Source organism: Oncorhynchus masou, chromosome 5 (assembly GCF_036934945.1).
Source record: "Oncorhynchus masou masou isolate Uvic2021 chromosome 5, UVic_Omas_1.1, whole genome shotgun sequence".
Lineage (NCBI taxonomy): Eukaryota > Metazoa > Chordata > Actinopteri > Salmoniformes > Salmonidae > Oncorhynchus > Oncorhynchus masou.
Window position 1 is genome coordinate 9,662,197 of NC_088216.1, and position 20,016 is coordinate 9,682,212.

Here is a 20,016-nt window from a genome sequence, read left to right on the forward strand (position 1 = left end):
AACTTGTCCGTAAGACACAATTTGGGTATCAACAAAGTCAAAATGGACTCCAGGCCTGGTAGTGGCAGCAGTGCATCAAAACCACTGTTTACCCGAGCTTCCTGGGTGAAAAATAATTTGGCTATATGATGCCATTAAAACCTATTCCCCCTCAGGAGACTGAAAAGGTTTGGCATGGGTCCTCAGATCAAACCAGGGCCAGACGGATTACCAGGACATTGTTTGTCTTCATGCTGGAAAATGATGGTGGCCACACAAAATATTGACATTTTGAGAGCCTGGGTCAATTTGGACATTTTCACTATAGGGGTGTAGGTTTTTACATGAATGGCTGTGTGTTGAGTTATTTTGAGGGGAGGCAAATTTGCCACTTTTAGTGAGTTTGGTACACTCATCTTTGGATAGAGCAAATTTATTATTTCAACATAGTGTTGTCACAAGAAAAGATATACTTCAATATTTACAAAAATGTGAGGGGTGTACTCACAAAATCATTCAATGTGATTTTATGGATGTTTGTTTTGGATTCCATCTCTCACAGTTGAAGTGTAGGAAAACCTATGGTAAAAATTACAGACCCCTGTGTACATGCTTTTATACATGCTTTTCACATGCAAGTTCTTGTAAAAAAGTAGGAAAACCTTCAAATGACAGACAACCAGTGTTGACATTGTAGAGGATAGGCTGGCTGACGCGGGTCCTCCATATTACTTCACAGCCTGTACAAAAAACAATTCTGACATGACTTCGGCATTCTTTGGAATTCTGATGTTTTATGTAAAATAGAAAAGAGAGGTGTAACTTTGCATTGGGACTTGTGATGCTATACTAATGCAGATCCATATGTTACATGTGGTTACATTTAGCTACATTCACTTTAAGGGAGTTGTATGGCCACATTTAGATGTGAAAAAATAACAGACAGAGAAAACCATTTCTATTCTAACAGTATTTGGGTCATTCTTGAGCTCTGGTAATATTTCAGTCCCACTGACTGATTTTGTATATACATTGAAATGTCCAGTATAATGAATTGAAATAAATATAGAATTCATTTAAACTTTATTATTACAAAATCATCTATTTTTTTATATGTCCCCCAGGCATTTCAATTCATTTTTACTTGGGAAATGAATATTAAAATGTGCACATAATTGAATGCAAACATACATTTGTGTTATTTTGTTGAGAAAGTATTTTTATCAAATAAATGCATGATTATTGATTAAAATCACACCATGTAGCTCTGTCCCTCAGTCTACATGTAACGGGTTGTAAACCTGTGACAGGGTTGAGTTATTTACTTTATTTATGAGTATTGCATCTAAACAAATTAATAATTGAATACATTATACATTATATATTGTTTATATTCACTTATAAAACATGCTGTAATGTGTTCCATGTGAACAGAATATATATTTTAAGGCAGGTAGCCTGGTGGTAGGAGAGTTGGTCAAGGCTCTTCAGTTGTTCCTTTAAGTTGCTCTGGATCCTAAATTACTCAATGATTATAGTGTATACATGTGTATATTATAAGAATGTTTGATTTAACGTTATTTCATTGAAACATCTAGGGAATGATGGCACCCACATCAGCAGCAGAACGACAAAGGCAGTGTCTAGCACGTCACAATGCTGACCCAGTAAAAAGGGAACAGTACCTTGAGAGATGGAAAAGGAATGTTGATTCAGGGGGAAAAAGAAAAGATCAGTGATTTATTAAATGAGAGAGACCAGCATCAGAAGTGTAAACAGTGGAGAACAGCATACAAAAGAAGCAAGGAGAGGAACGGAGCACTGAGGAACTGGACCACTAAGTCCACATCATGAACGTTGAAGAGAACGGCAGACAGGTTGGTGGCTAAGGCCGTTATGTCAGCGATGCACAGGAGCTTTACAAAGGCCTCCATGAGACAATCACGAATCACGTCAGTGAAGCTGTTCTGTGTGAAGAGTGCCGATGTTGAACGTGCGATGGAGATGATGCTAAGGGCCGTTATGTCATTTAGATTCCGTCTCTCACAGTTGAAGTGTACCTACGGTGAGTAGAGTGGGGACCTCTGAGGGATGATCCTGTCTAGACTTGGCATCAGAGAGTATATGAGCTCTATGGTTGTTGACTATATCCCCAAAGTGAGAGACTAACAAGTCATGAAATAGAACGGAAGGTTACCTAACAGAACCCTGGTTCTATGATATTCACCAGGTTACCTAACAGAACCCTGGTTCTATGATATTCACCAGGTTACCTAACAGAACCCTGATTCTATGATATTCACCAGGTTACCTAACAGAACCCTGATTCTATGATATTCACCAGGTTACCTAACAGAACCCTGATATTCAGGTTACCCACCCTGTTCTATGATATTCACCAGGTTACCTAACAGAACCCTGGTTCTATGATATTCACCAGGTTACCTAACAGAACCCTGATTCTATGATATTCAGGTTACCTAACAGGATTCTTGATATTCACCAGGTTACCTAACAGAACCCTGGTTCTATGATATTCACCAGGTTACCTAACAGAACCCTGGTTACCTTCTATGATATTCACCAGGTTACCTAACAGAACCCTGGTTCTATGATATTCACCAGGTTACCTAACAGAACCCTGGTTCTATGATATTCACCAGGTTACCTAACAGAACCCTGGTTCTATGATATTCACCAGGTTACCTAACAGAACCCTAACAGAACCCTGGTTCTATGATATTCACCAGGTTACCTAATTCAGAACCCTGGTTCTATGATATTCACCAGGTTACCTAACAGAACCCTGGTTCTATGATATTCACCAGGTTACCTAACAGAACCCTGGTTCTATGATATTCACCAGGTTACCTAACAGAACCCTGATTCTATGATATTCACCAGGTTACCTAACAGAACCCTGATTCTATGATATTCACCAGGTTACCTAACAGAACCCTGGTTCTATGATATTCACCAGGTTACCTAACAGAACCCTGATTCTATGATATTCACCAGGTTACCTACCCTGATTCTATGATATTCACCAGGTTCTAACAGAACCCTGGTTGATATTCACCAGGTTACCTAACAGAACCCTGATATTCTATGATATTCACAAGGTGAAAGTATATGAGCTCTATGGTAGTTGGTAGTTGACTAGGTTACCTTTCACACATGGAAGACAAACGTACTTAGATGTGAAGACGGGAGAGACTATGGCCATATATAGGAAGTGGAGTCGTCTGCTATTAGCTGTTGCGTGACAGATGTTGTTTGATTGGATCTCCCTCGACTCCGCCCCTAACGAGGCTAATAATATCATAGAACCGGGGTTATGTTAGGTAACCTTAAGTTTCATGTCCTACTATGCTAATGTCTCTGTATTAAATTGCCCATAACTTTAACACTGGCAGAGATCCTGGAACTAATATACCCTTAAAGTATATTATATTCAACAATATATATAAAAAATCGAAACATTTATATTTTCAATATTTATATTTTCTATATTAATAAATTAATGTAAGAAATGTATGAATGAAATCAAAATACAAGTGAAATGCTGACAGTGAAATACTTACTTACAAGCCCTTAATTAATCAACAATGCAGTTTTAAGAAAAATAAGTGTTATGTATAAAAATACAAATAATTAATATTAAAGAGCAGCAGAAAAATAACAGTAGCGAGGCTGTATACAGGTATTACCGGTACAGAGTCAATGTGGAGGCTGTATACAGGAGGTACCGGTACAGAGTCAATGTGGAGGCAATACAGGAGGTACCGGTACAGGTCAATGTGGAGGGTATATGTATACAGAGTCAATGTGGAGGCTATATACCGGTACAGAGTCAATGTGGAGGCTATATACAGGAGGTACGGTACAGAGTCAATGTGGAGGTACAGGAGTCAAGTCAATGTGGAGGCTATATACAGGACGTACCAGTACAGAGTCAATGTGGAGGTTGTATACAGGAGGTAGTACAGAGTCAATGTGGAGGCTGTATACAGGTATTACCGGTACATAGTCAATACAGAGTCAATGGACCAGGTACAGAGTACAGGACGACCGGTACAGAGTCAATGTGGAGGTGTATACAGGTATTACCGTTACATAGTCAATGTGGAGGGTATATAAAGGAGGTACCGGAACAGAGTCAATGTGGAGGGTATATACAGGAGGTACCGGAACAGAGTCAATGTGGAGGCTATATACAGGAGGTACCGGAACAGAGTCAATGTGGAGGTATATACAGGAGGTACCGGAACAGAGTCAATGTGGAGGCTATATACAGGAGGTACCGGAACAGAGTCAATGTGGAGGGTATATACAGGAGGTACCGGAACAGAGTCAATGTGGAGGGTATATACAGGAGGTACCGGAACAGAGTCAATGTGGAGGCTTTATACAGGAGGTACCGGAACAGAGTCAATGTGGAGGCTATATACAGGAGGTACCGGAACAGAGTCAATGTGGAGGGTATATACAAGAGGTACTGGAACAGAGTCAATGTGGAGGGTATATACAGGAGGTACCGGAACAGAGTCAATGTGGAGGCTATATACAGGAGGTACCGGTACAGAGTCAATGTGCGGGGACACAGGTGAGTCGAGGAAAAATACTACTCCTATTACAGAGCAAGTGGTAAAGATTCATATGACATCCATTGTTGGAGGACTGTAGCATCTAATGATGAAACATGTAGCATCTCCACAGAGGAGCTCTGTCATGATTGTAGCAGATTACTAACAAGTTACTTATATAAGCTGTGTTGACTATGACATTACTTTAGCTAATATGGTGACAACGATGTAGGCTGTGTGTAGCAGTTATGAAATGGTTTGGTTTGGAAAGGTTTTAAGTACTGGTCACCTACAGCTAATGTGTTGTGTATTGACGTCCACAAGCGAAGGGAAAAGGTGAGCAAATTGATGTGAGAGGAAATACAACGTGGCGGTTGTGACAGTGAACTGTGTTTACGCATCATCAGGGGTGAATTCCTTCAGCCGATTCTGTTGCATGTGATGCATTTGCTCTATTGTTTACAGTATGATTTGTATCGTATAGAGCGTGGCTTTAAGGGAAAAGTATGGTCACATCTAATAAAAACAAATGTGAAAAATGAACAGAGTATTAACATAAATGTGTTTTAACACACTACCTATTCGTAGAAGTATTTATTCATCATCTACATATTCATTTTAAGCTTCTACGTCTGTGTACAGGAAAGTATTATTTGTAAGACGTAAGAGAAAATGTATCAGTTTATTGTTAAATTATTATGACGTTCTTTCCAACACAAAAAGTGTCGTAACTATTGTTTCCAAACTGCGTTACCCACTCCAGTCAGCAGATGGCGATGGGCGTCTTTCAGGTGATGATTCTTGCGTGACGTATTATGGACTGGACGGGACGCTTCTTCAGGAACAACAAGGCGCCAACTCTTACAACCACCTCGGGAGCCTGCTTGACAATAAAACTAAAAGATTGATTCTTTGGACCATGTTATTGTACATGACCTAATCTCAGTGTTTTAGACAAATTTCGGTTGACGTATCTACTGGTGAACTTTAACCTAATGTGCTTGTTCAATTTGCAAACTTGTTGAAGATTGATACTGAGGTTAGCACTAGGCTAGTCGCTAATGCTAGCTAGCTAGCGAGATAACATCCCTGACCATGAGCTCACTGAACTACTCCTCCCTTGCTAATGAAGAGGAGGTCTGCTTTACGGAGAAAGAATCTTTCAGAATGAAAAAGGAGGAAGAGGAGGCTGTTATAGTGAAAGAAGAGAAAGAACCTTTTAGAGAGGAAGAGGATGATATCTTAATAAACGTGAAGGAGGAAGACGTTTTGAGAGTGAAAAAGGAGGAGACAGAAGATCCGATTGACACTAGTGAGTACTGTCTTAAAAACAAGGACACAAACTATGCAGTTGTTGAACTAATGTGGGGTTTTTAATGGGCATTCTTACTGTAGGAATTGTTAAATGGTCGATCTGCCATTGGTTCATATACTTTTACGACTTTTCATTTAGATGTATTGAATTCTCCATGTGGTCGACATTAAAGTTCCCCTCATCTAGTATAACAGTTTTTTTAATATTCAATATTACTGGGTATGTTCTACTTAAAATATAAAAAGGCACCCATTTTGTGGAACAACCCTTTTACATTTGCACCACAAATATTTTTTTAGGAAATCAAGATGAAAGTGGCCATTTTAGGCCCTTTTTAGACATATTCATGCCCCTTGTAAGACTCTGTGATTGCAATAAAATATCATAAGTTTACCATCTGTTTGATATTCTCATTCACACAGGAGAGAGACATGACTATGGTGGATCCTCTGCGGAGCCTCAACAACATCCTGATGCTGACGAGGCAGAGAAGAGTGTCTCCAGATCAGAACACCAGATGGTACAGCTTGGTCTGGTCTAGCATACAGCTTGCTTTATCGGCTTGGGCTGGGTTTCTGTAGAGCACTTTATGACAACAGTGACATCAGCATCCATAATGATGTGCGTCTGTGTCCCCTCTTTATGGTTACTAGGACAACACTGGCCCTTCCACCCTCCCGGAGTCCCTGTATCGTGCCTCTCCCGGTCGCACCTTACTGCTGGGTATGAAGAGGTTGTCTGTGCTGCTGGTGGACTTCAGGAAAACAACGGGGCTGAGTGGAACTGTGAGAGGAGGAGAAGAGAAGAAAGGATCCGATTTGACTCATCAAAGTAAGTGCTGTAGTTTAGTTTGAACAAATACAATAGATCTGCCCACTGGCATCTGTTACCAGGACAACCAGCAGAGTTCTGTTAGTTGACAGGAAGATAGACTGGTGGATATGGATGTTATGAATATCATAACACTGAAAAATGATTCTGCCAATGAAAGGAGAGAAACCAATAGCCCATATAATGGTATGCTTGTTTTACAAAAATGTATCCTTAAAACATTATGTATATTACATTGCCTGTCCCAGTCAACCCCCCTATATTTACAAGACTGTTGAACAGGCAAACTAAACTCAAGACACTTTATTACAGCTATGGCCTTTGTCTTTCACCTTGAGTTGTTGATTTATGTTTGAGAAAAAAAAAACCTTTCAACATGTACAAAATAAACTCAGCAAAAAAATGTACGGATCTTTTTCAAGACCTTGTCTAGTTACTGATGTGCTTTGTGTCTGTCTCCAATGTAAAAAATAAATGGACATTCCTGCAGTCAGCATGCCAATTGCACGCTCCCTCTGAGACATTTGTGGCATTGTGACAAAACTGCACATTTTAGTGGCCTTTTATTTTCCCCAGCACAAGGTGCACCTGTGTAATAATCAAGCTGTTCAATCAGCTTCTTGATATTCGACACCTGTCAGGTTGATGGATTATCTTGGCAGAGAATAAATGTTAACTAACAGGGATGTAAAAAATTCTGCAATCTTTTTTTTCAGCTCATTAAACATCCAACACTTCACATGTTGCGTTTTATAATTTGTTTATTGTAGTTACCATCAGTTTTAGGAACACCTTTCCAAATATTTCACCTTATTTTTTACTTTACCCAAAATATGACATCAGCGATAGTCAAAATGTTGAAAATCTGTGAACGTCTAAATAAGAAATTGGGCCATTAAAACAGCAGGTGTCAAACCCTTTCAACAATGGGGAGATTTTACTGATGTGCTTTGTGTTTTCAACATAAAAACAAGTTTTGGACTTCCACTTAAAATGACTTATTTACTTGTTATGTTTAAGGAAGTGTGTACAGTCGTGGCCAAAAGTTTTGAGAATAACACAAATGTTAATTTTCACCAAATCTCCTGCCTCCGTTTGTATGATGGCAATTTGCATACACTCCAGAATGTTATGAAGAGTGTTCAGATGAATTGCAATTAATTGCAAAGTCCCTCTTTTCCATGCAAATGAACTGAGTCCCCCCCAAAACTGGAAGCTTCAAAAGGAGGGTGGTGCTTGGAATCATTGTTCTTCATATGTCACCCATGGTTACCTGCAAGGAAACACGTGCCGTCCTCATTGCTTTGCACAAGAAGGGCTTCACAGGCAAGGATAGCTGCCAGTAAGATTGCACCAAAATCAACCATTTATTGGATCATCAAGAACTTCAAGGAGAGCGGTTCAATTGTTGTGAAGAAGGCTTCAGGGCACCCAAGAAAGTCCAGCAAGTGCCAGGACCGTCTCCTAAAGTTGATTCAGCTGCGGGATCGGGGCACCAACAGTACAGAGCTTGCTCAGGAATGGCAGCAAGCAGGTGTGCGTGCATCTGCACGTACAGTGAAGTGAAGACTTTTGGTGTCAAGAAGGACAGCAAAGAAACCACTTCTCTCCAGGAAAAAACATCAGGGACAGACTGATATTCTGCAAAAGTTACATGGATTGGACTGCTGAGGACTGGGGTAAAGTCATTTTCTCTGAATCCCCTTTCCGAATGTTTGGGGCAAAGCTTGTCCGGAGAAGACAAGGTGAGCGCTACCATCAGTCCTGTGTCATGCCAACAGTAAAGCATCCTGAGACCATTCATGTTGCTTCTCAGCCAAGGGTGTGGGCTCACTCACAATGTTGCCTAAGAACACAGCCATGAATAAAGAATGGTACCAACACATCCTCCGAGAGCAACTTCTCCCAACCATCCAGGAACAGTTCTGTGACGAACAATGCCTTTTCCAGCATGATGGAGCACCTTGCCATAACTAAGTGGCTCGGGTAACAAAACATCAATATTTTGGGTCCATGGCCAGGAAACTCCACAGACCATAATCCCATTGAGAACTTGTGGACAATCATCAAGAGGCGGGTGGACAAACAAAAACCCACATTCTGACAAAATCCAAGGATTGATTATGCAAGAATGGGCTGCCGTCAGTGGCCCAGAAGTTAATTGACAGCATGCCAGGGCGGATTGGAGAGGTCTTGAAAAAGAAGGATCGACACTGCAAATATTGACTCTGCATCAACTTCATGTCATTGTAAATAAAAGCCTTTGACACTTATGAAATGCTTGTAATTATACTTCATCATTCCATAGTAACATCTGACTAAAATATCTAAAGACACTGAAGCAGCAAACTTTGGAAAGTAATATTTTTCATTCTCAAAACTTTTGGCCACGACTGTAGGTCACATTCTGTATCATACAGCTATCTATGAAAGTTATATATTTAGAACTACCTGCTCGATTGGAATCCAGTGATGTCTGTGTCTTGAGTGTCCTAGAACTGTTTAGTTTTGTGTGTTCTGACAGAATGAATAAATAAGTTGTGTAAACATTGTCAGTAATTACCAGGAAACTCTACAACATTTGTTTTAAAATCACACTAAGATTGTTAAAACTGGACTTAGGTTATTGAGAGCTCTGATTAGGATTTACCCTCGTAGCAAGGCCGTTTTATCATGTGGAGGTTTCTTTCGGTCTCTATTTTTCTTTTAAACACTGTCTTTGGCAGGTGAAAGACCAGACTCAGAGGAACCAGAGCCAGGGACGTCCACACCAGCAAGAAGACACCAGTGTTCCCACTGTGGAAAGGGTTGTAACCACTTAAGTGAGCTTAAACGACACGAGAGAATACACACAGGGGAGAAGCCTTACCACTGCTCCAAGTGTGGAAGGAGTTTTAGTCATAAAGGAAACCTGAACCAACATGAGAGAATGCATACAGGGGAGAATCCTTACCACTGCTCCCATTGTGGAAAGGGTTTTAACGATTTGGGGAAGCTGAAACGACATGAGAGAATGCATACAGGGGAGAATCCTTACCACTGCTCCCATTGTGGAAAGGGTTTTAAAGATTTGGGGAAGCTGAAACGACATGAGAGAATACACACAGGGGAGAAGCCTTACCACTGCTCCAAGTGTGGAAGGAGTTTTAGCCATAAAGGAAACCTGAACCAACATGAGAGACTACACAGAGGGGAGAAGCCTTACCACTGCTCCAAGTGTGGAAAGTGTTTCAACCAGTCAGGAGAGCTGAAACGGCATGAGAGAATGCACACAGGGGAGAAGCCTTACCACTGCTCCCATTGTGGAAATGGTTTTAACAATTTAGGGAAGCTGAAACGGCATGATAGAATTCACACAGGGGAGAAGCCTTACCACTGCTCCCTGTGTGGCAAGGGTTTTAATGATTTGGGGAAGCTGAAACGGCATGATAGAATTCACACAGGGGAGAAGCCTTTCCACTGCTCGCAATGTGGAAAGATGTTTAACCAGAAAGGACATCTGAAAGCTCATGAGAACATACACACAGGGGAGAAGCCTTACCAATGTTCCCAGTGTGGAAAGTGTTTCAACTGGGCAGGGGATCTGAAAAAACACGAAAGAATACACACAGGGGAGAAGCCTTACCACTGCTCCCAGTGTGGCAAGTGTTTTAACCAGTTAGGGGCCCTGAAACAGCACGAGAGAATACACACAGGGGAGAAGCCTTACCACTGCTCCCATTGTGAAAAGGGTTTTAACAATTTGGGGAACCTGAAACAGCATGAGAGAATACACACAGGGGAGAAGGCTTACCACTGCTCCCAGTGTGGAAAGGGTTTTAACGATTTGAGGAACCTGAAACAGCATGAGAATTCACACAGGGGAGAAGCCTTTCCACTGCTCGCAATGTGGAAAGATGTTTAACCAGAAAGGACATCTGAAAGCTCATGAGAACATACACACAGGGGAGAAGCCTTACCAATGCTCCTAAGTGTATGTAATCGTTGACTTCAACTGTAAATACTGTATACTGTATCCTTCACTATATATTCTTCACTATATATTGCATCTGAGCTGCTCTGTCACTGCTCATCCATATGGTTTATACTTATATATTTCCCATTCCTTTACTAGATTATGTGTATTAGGTTTAGTTGTGGAATTTGTTAGATATTATCTGTTTGATACTGCTGCACTGTCGGATCTTGAAGCACAAGCATTTCACTACACTCACAATAACATCTGCTAACCATGTGTATGTGACCAAAAACATCTGCTAACCATGTGTATGTCACCAATAACATCTGCTAACCATGTGTATGTGACCAAAACATCTGCTAACCATGTGTATGTGCTAACCATGTGTATGTGATAACATTATTTTTTGATTTTAACAAAACAAGTCCATGTGATGATGTTTGATCAATGTGGAAAACTGATTGGATTTGTAAAAATCCATCTACATAAGGTATTTTTATTCATTTTCACACAACTGGGTACCGGTGACTGGTGACATTTTGTGTTTCACCCAACTGGTGACGGTGGACATTTTGTGTTGATTTCATGTTGAATTCACTTTAGTTGACGAATCAAAGAAATGTAAATAGAAACTAGATGTTGAACTGATGTCTGTGCCCAGTGGGCTGGTTTGAATAAGCAGCAGATGTTGGATCAATATCCACCTTAGTAGCTAAATTTCCGTGCAATTTGCGACAGATTTTCATGTGAATATTCTCAAATCTGCATAAAACAATATACGCATTTTCCCACGGGAAATGTTTGCATCAAACAGATTTATTGCGGATAAGTCTGCGTGATGAAGTAGTGCACGGAAAAAAATGTTTTGCTGTTGAATTCCCATGTATTGAATGAAAAATGCAAGTTAAATGGGTTTCCATCGCATTTTCAGCTCTACTGAGGGTTTTGAAAAACCGTTGAGTTATATAGTAAACGTGCTCTTGTCCCGTGCACTGTAGCCAGCAGCTCACAGATACAGTGTTGGTAGGCTACCTACATGATGAGAGAGATATTATTTGTCAAATGGCAACCATGCATCGATCATCATGTCACCAGAATAAGACTATCAAAATGTAAAGGAGCATCAAGCTCATCACGTGCACTTTCACCACCCTGTGAAGTTCATAACTTATTTAATCTGTAGCCTAATAAACTACATGTGTTCCCAAATCGTAGTGGGAGGACCAATCAACATATCATCACGTGACTCCAAGTTAACTTCGATATGATGGTTATTATATAAATATTTGCGCATAAAGGAGTTTCCACTGCCTTTTCTCACTCATACATTTTTACTGAACCAAAAACACCCCACCATGTAAAACAAACCAACAAATCTTCTGTAGGCATTTCTAAAAGTGTACACGCAAATCCTGTTTCCATCAGCCCGGTCATTACTTTGGAAATTGTTGGATCAATATCCACCTTCATGATATGGATGAAGCCTGATTTGGAATGTCTGAGTAGTTCTATATGATGTCATAATACACCCTTCTGATAATCAAGTGATATTTGTTATGTCTGCGTAGTTCTATATGATGTCATAATACACCCCTCTGATAGTGATACATTTGCTCCATTGTTTCCATGTCAGTTGGTTTCCCGCTCTGATGATTTATATCTGACAGAGGGGCTTTAAAGGAAATGTATGGTGACATCTTAGTGTGTCTTGAAATAGGATTATTAATCATAAACTCCAATAGCAACAATACACTGCAGCTTTGACATCAAGAAGAGAATGGGCTGATGGGTGGTGGTGCTACTCTATAGGTAAGGCTGTTCAATATGAATGTTCAATACACACAATAGGTTGACTGGGGAGGTGATGTACCACAGTCAAAGTCCTGCAATAAGAGCTAAGAGACTAATATTTGTGTAAACTATACATAGTTGTGTTCTGTGGTTGTCACTGAGTTGGCTGATATCCTATTTTATGGGGTCACTCCACAGTTAAGGCTGTAGAGTGCCTATACAAAGTCTACACTTTGCTCCTTTCATATTTCTTTTGATCCTGACAAACTCCCCAGTCCCTGCCGGTGACAAGCATACCCATAACATGATGCTGCCACCACAATACTTATTGTGTGGTTAATGTGTGGTCTGTCTCCAGGTCATCAGACTGTTAAATAGTCACCACTAGCCGGCCTACTCACAGTACCCTGTCCTGAACTTTAGTCACTGTTACTAGCTGTCTACCACCCATTATTCCACCCTGTATTCTAGTCAAGGATCATCCTATATAACTACTGCTGTTCACACCTTTCCTATTAAAATACGGTCCATAATGTCTATACACACCATCATATACATTGTAAACAAACTGTATACATTTATATACCAGACTCTGACTTTGCTCGTTCTACTGTTTATATATTTCTAAATCCTTAAAATAAATTTACCATTTCTAAACAAAGATAATAGACAAGTAGAATGGGAGAGGTTTCTTATACTATCTATACTTACTCAGTGAAGAGACTCCAGGGACGGTGATGAAGGCTGTAGGAATGAAGATCAGACAGTGAAGAGACTCCAGGGACGGAGATGAAGGCTGTAGGAATGAAGATCAGACAGTGAAGAGACTCCAGGGACGGAGATGAAGGCTGTAGGAATGAAGATCAGACAGTAGTGCTGGTCATGTGGGGGAGTGGTCGAGGCAGCCAATGATTGTGAGGAAGCATGCGGGGAACAGGCTCCTTTCTACTACCATTCTGGGGTCTGGATACATGCCAACAAAGACTACAACTGCTTCAAACAATGGGAGTGGCTACCATTGACCATCACACTTTCTTTCATAACCAGGAAGCCCATGTTGAGCCATCAGTGTTCCCACTATGGAAGAGGGAGCAGGAAGCCGTCATCCAGTCTCAAGGACAAAGGTGCAGCACTGGTGTTAGTAGCTGATGACAGAAATGACCGCCTGGACACACAGCAAAGTTTGATGAGATCAGTGTTGTTGAGCAGAGAATCAACCAGATTGATTCACAGTCGGTGTTGTTGAGCAGAGAATCAACCAGATTGATTCACAGTCAGTGTTGTTGAGCAGAGAATCAACCAGATTGATTCACAGTCAGTGTTGTTGAGCAGAGAATCAACCAGAGAATCAACCAGGTTGTTGAAGTTATTCAGGTGCACAATACATTTGATTTGTTTAATTCTGTTTTATTCAATTTGAAAATGTTCTCTGAATGAGAACAGGCACATCTGTGAGCGTTATGCATTATAACATCGATTGACTAAATGATGATGTTGACAGATTTGTAGTAAAACCAGGGTTGGAGTCAATTCCATTTCAATTCCAGTCAATTCATAAAGTAAACCAAAATCCACATTTTCCTCATTGAAAACCATAGAAGAGAATTGGAATTTTCAGTTTACTTCCTGAATTTACTGGAATATTCTAAAATGGATTAAATTGGGAGGTTTCCCTCATGAATCTGCACAACAACACCTTATAATGATGAAGCAAAAACAGGATTTTAGAAATGTTTGCAAATGCATTTAAATATTAAAACTGAAATATCACATTTAAGTAAGTATTCAGAACCTTAACTCAGTGCTTTGTTGAAGCACTTTTGGCAGTGATTATAGCCTCAAGCCACCTTTGGTATAACACTACAATCTTGGCACCCCTGTATTTGTGGAGTTTCTCCCATTCTTCTCTGCAGATCCTCTCAAGATCTGTCAGGTTGGATGGAGAGCGTCGCTGTGCAGCTATTTTCAGGATTTCTTCACAGTTGTTAGATCGGGTTAAAAACCGGGCTTTGGCTGGGCCACTCAAGGACATTCAGAGACTTGTCCCAAAGCCACTTCTATGTTGTCTTCGCTGTGTGCTTAGGGTCGTTGTCCTGTTGGAAGGTGAACCTTTGCCCCAGTTTGAGGTCCTGAGTGCTCTTGAGCAGGTTTTCATCAATTATCTCTTTGTACTTTGCTCCGTTCATCTTTCCCTCGATCCTGACTAGTCTCCCAGTCCCTGACGCTGAAAAATATCCCCACACCATGATGCTGCCACCACCACACTTCACCGTAGGGATGGTGCCTGGTTTCCTCCAGACCTGACGCAAGGCATTCAGGCCAAAGCGTTCAATCTTGGTTTCATCAGATCAGAGAATCTTGTTTCTCATGGTCTGAGAGACCTTTAGGTGCCTTTTGGCAAACTCCAAACAGACTTTCATGTGCCTTTTACTGAGAAGTGGCTTCCGTCTGGCCACTCTACCAAAAAGGCCAAATTGGTGGAGTGCTGCAGAGATGGTTGTTATTCTGGAAGGTTCTCCCATCTCCACAGAATAACTCTTGATCTCTGTCAGAGTGACCATCGGGTTCTCGGTAACCTCCCTGACCAAGGCCCTTCTCCCCCAATTGTTCAGTTTGGCTGGGCGGCCAGCACTAGGAAGTCTTGGTGGTTCCAAACTTCCAAACGTTCCATTTTTAAGAATGATGACGGCCACTGTGTTCTTTAGGACCTTCAATGCTGCAGAAATGCTTTGGTCCACTTCCCCAGATCCGTGACACAATCCTGTCTCGAAAGGATTATATCACATCAAATAAATATATGTATATAGCCTCCACATTGACTCTGTACCGGTACCTCCTGTATATAGCCTCCACATTGACTCTGTACCGGTACCTCCTGTATATAGCCTCTACATTGACTCTGTACCGGTACCTTCCTGTATATACTGGCCTCTACATTGACTCTGTACTGGTACCCCTGTATATGTACACATTGACTCTGTACCTTCTGTATATAGCCTCCACATTGACTCTGTACTGACTCTGTACTGGTACCCCAGTATTGACTCTGTACTGGTACCTCCCCCCACATTGACTCTGTACTGGTACTCTGTACTCTGGTACCCCCTGTATATAGCCTACACATTGACTCTGTACCGGTACTGCCTGTATATAGCCTCCACATTGACTCTGTACTGGTACCTCCTGTATATAGCCTCCACAGTGAGGTCTACTACACCTGCTGTATTCAGCATTTCACAGTAAGGTCTACTACACCTGCTATATTCAGCATTTCAGTGAGGTCTACTACACCTGCTGTATTCAGCATTTCACAGTGAGGTCTACTACACCTGCTGTATTCAGCATTTCACAGTGAGGTCTACTACACCTCAAATCAAATTTATTTATATAGCCCTTCGTACATCAGCTGATATCTCAAAGTGCTGTACAGAAACCCAGCCTAAAACCCCAAACAGCAAGCAATGCAGGTGTAGAAGCACAGTGGCTAGGAAAAACTCCCTAGAACGGCCAAAACCTAGGAAGAAACCTAGAGAGGAACCAGGCTATGTGGGGTGGCCAGTCCTCTTCTGGCTGTGCCGGGTGGAGATTATAACAGAACATGGCCAAGATGTTCCAATGTTCATAAATGACCAGCATGGTTGAATAATAGTAAGGCAGAACAGTTGAAACTGGAGCAGCAGCATGGCCAGGTGGCCTGGGGAAAGCAAGGAGTCATCATGCCAGACATGATGAGACAAGGCTGAGTATAGCCCACAAAGATCTCCACCACGGCCCAACCCAAGGGGGGCGCCAACCCAGACAGGATGACCACAACAGTGAATCAACCCACTCAGGTGACGCACCCTCCAGGGACGGCATGAGAGAGCCCCAGTAAGCCAGTGACTCAGCCCCTGTAATAGGGTTAGAGGCAGAGAATCCCAGTGGAAAGAGGGGAACCGGCCAGGCAGAGACAGCAAGGGCGGTTTGTTGCTCCAGAGCCTTTCCGTTCACCTTCCCACTCCTGGGCCAGACTACACTCAATCATATGACCCACTGAAGAGATGAGTCTTCAGTAAAGACTTAAAGGTTGAGACCGAGTTTGCGTCTCTGACATGGGTAGGCAGACCGTTCCATAAAAATGGAGCTCTATAGGAGAAAGCCCTGTCTCCAGCTGTTTGCTTAGAAATTCTAGGGACAATTAGGAGGCCTGCGTCTTGTGACCGTAGCGTACGTGTAGGTATGTACGGCAGGACCAAATCAGAGAGATGGGTAGGAGCAAGCCCATGAAATGCTTTGTAGGTTAGCAGTAAAACCTTGAAATCAGCCCTTGCTTTGACAGGAAGCCAGTGTAGAGAGGCTAGCACTGGAGTAATGTGATCAAATTTTTGGGTTCTAGTCAGGATTGTAGCAGACGTATTTAGCACTAACTGAAGTTTATTTAGTGCTTTATCCGGGTAGCCGGAAAGAGCATTGCAGTAGTCTAACCTAGAAGTGACAAAAGCATGGATTAATTTTTCTGCATCATTTTTGGACAGAAAGTTTTTGATTTTTGCAATATTACATAGATAGAAAAAAGCTGTCCTCGAAATGGTCTTGATATGTTCTTCAAAAGAGAGATCAGGGTCCAGAGTAATGCCGAGGTCCTTCACAGTTTTATTTGAGACGATTGTACAACCATTAAGATTAATTGTCAGATTCAACAGAAGATCTCTTTGTTTCTTGGGACCTAGAACAAGCATCTCTGTTTTGTCCGAGTTTAATAGTAGAAAGTTTGCAGCCATCCACTTCCTTATGTCTGAAACACATGCTTCTAGCGAGGGCAATTTTGGGGCTTCACCATGTTTCATTGAAATGTACAGCTGTGTGTCATCCGCATAGCAGTGAAAGTTAACATTATGTTTTCGAATAACATCCCCAAGAGGTAAAATATATAGTGAAAACAATAGTGGTCCTAAAACGGAACCTTGAGGAACACCGAAATTTACAGTTGATTTGTCAGAGGACAAACCATTCACAGAGACAAACTGATATCTTTCCGACAGATAAGATCTAAACCAGGCCAGAACATGTCCGTGTAGACCAATTTGGGTTTCCAATCTCTCCAAAAGAATGTGGTGATCGATGGTATCAAAAGCAGCACTAAGGTCTAGGAGCACGAGGACAGATGCAGAGCCTCGGTCTGATGCCATTAAAATGTAATTTACCACCTTCACAAGTGCCGTCTCAGTGCTATGATGGGGTCTAAAACCAGACTGAAGCATTTCGTATACATTGTTTGTCTTCAGGAAGGCAGTGAGTTGCTGCGCAACAGCCTTCTCTAAAATTTGAGAGGAATGGAAGATTCGATATAGGCCGATTAGTTTTTTATATTTTCTGGGTCAAGGTTTGGCTTTTTCAAGAGAGGCTTTATTACTGCCACTTTTAGTGAGTTTGGTACACATCCGGTGGATAGTGAGCTGTTTATTATGTTCAACATAGGAGGGCCAAGCACAGGAAGCAGCTCTTTCAGTAGTTTAGTTGGAATAGGGTCCAGTATGCAGCTTGAAGGTTTAGAGGCCATGATTATTTTCATCATTGTGTCAAGAGATATAGTACTAAAACACTTGAGCGTCTCTCTTGATCCTAGGTCCTGTATTCAGCATTTCACAGTGAGGTCTACTACACCTGCTGTATTCAGCATTTCACAGTGAGGTCTACTACACCTGCTGTATTCAGCATTTCACAGTGAGGTCTACTACACCTGCTGTATTCAGCATTTCACAGTGAGATCTACTACACCTGTTGTATTCTGCATTTCACTGTAAGGTCTACTACACCTGCTGTATTCAGCATTTCACAGTGAGGTCTACTACACCTGCTGTATTCAGCATTTCACAGTGAGGTCTACTATACCTGCTGTATTCAGCATTTCACAGTAAGGTCTACTGCACCTGCTGTATTCAGCATTTCACTGTGAGGTCTACTACACCTGCTGTATTCAGCATTTCACAGTGAGGTCTACTACACCTGTTGTATTCAGCATTTCACAGTGAGGTCTACTACACCTGCTGTATTCAGCATTTCACAGTGAGGTCTACTACACCTCAAATCAAATTTATTTATATAGCCCTTCGTACATCAGCTGATATCTCAAAGTGCTGTACAGAAACCCAGCCTAAAACCCCAAACAGCAAGCAATGCAGGTGTAGAAGCACAGTGGCTAGGAAAAACTCCCTAGAACGGCCAAAACCTAGGAAGAAACCTAGAGAGGAACCAGGCTATGTGGGGTGGCCAGTCCTCTTCTGGCTGTGCCGGGTGGAGATTATAACAGAACATGGCCAAGATGTTCCAATGTTCATAAATGACCAGCATGGTTGAATAATAGTAAGGCAGAACAGTTGAAACTGGAGCAGCAGCATGGCCAGGTGGCCTGGGGAAAGCAAGGAGTCATCATGCCAGACATGATGAGACAAGGCTGAGTATAGCCCACAAAGATCTCCGCCACGGCCCAACCCAAGGGGGGGGGGGGGGGCGCCAACCCAGACAGGATGACCACAACAGTGAATCAACCCACTCAGGTGACGCACCCCCTCCAGGGACGGCATGAGAGAGCCCCAGTAAGCCAGTGACTCAGCCCCTGTAATAGGGTTAGAGGCAGAGAATCCCAGTGGAAAGAGGGGAACCGGCCAGGCAGAGACAGCAAGGGCGGTTTGTTGCTCCAGAGCCTTTCCGTTCACCTTCCCACTCCTGGGCCAGACTACACTCAATCATATGACCCACTGAAGAGATGAGTCTTCAGTAAAGACTTAAAGGTTGAGACCGAGTTTGCGTCTCTGACATGGGTAGGCAGACCGTTCCATAAAAATGGAGCTCTATAGGAGAAAGCCCTGTCTCCAGCTGTTTGCTTAGAAATTCTAGGGACAATTAGGAGGCCTGCGTCTTGTGACCGTAGCGTACGTGTAGGTATGTACGGCAGGACCAAATCAGAGAGATGGGTAGGAGCAAGCCCATGAAATGCTTTGTAGGTTAGCAGTAAAACCTTGAAATCAGCCCTTGCTTTGACAGGAAGCCAGTGTAGAGAGGCTAGCACTGGAGTAATGTGATCAAATTTTTGGGTTCTAGTCAGGATTGTAGCAGACGTATTTAGCACTAACTGAAGTTTATTTAGTGCTTTATCCGGGTAGCCGGAAAGAGCATTGCAGTAGTCTAACCTAGAAGTGACAAAAGCATGGATTAATTTTTCTGCATCATTTTTGGACAGAAAGTTTTTGATTTTTGCAATATTACATAGATAGAAAAAAGCTGTCCTCGAAATGGTCTTGATATGTTCTTCAAAAGAGAGATCAGGGTCCAGAGTAACGCCGAGGTCCTTCACAGTTTTATTTGAGACGATTGTACAACCATTAAGATTAATTGTCAGATTCAACAGAAGATCTCTTTGTTTCTTGGGACCTAGAACAAGCATCTCTGTTTTGTCCGAGTTTAATAGTAGAAAGTTTGCAGCCATCCACTTCCTTATGTCTGAAACACATGCTTCTAGCGAGGGCAATTTTGGGGCTTCACCATGTTTCATTGAAATGTACAGCTGTGTGTCATCC

The 20,016-nt window shown here is 41.9% G+C and overlaps 1 pseudogene; it reads left to right on the plus strand.

Moving 5' to 3' along the window:
• Positions 1-10,989, plus strand: part of LOC135525834 (zinc finger protein 850-like) — a 227,988-nt pseudogene extending 216,999 nt beyond the window's left edge.
• Positions 10,990-20,016: the final 9,027 nt, after the last annotated feature.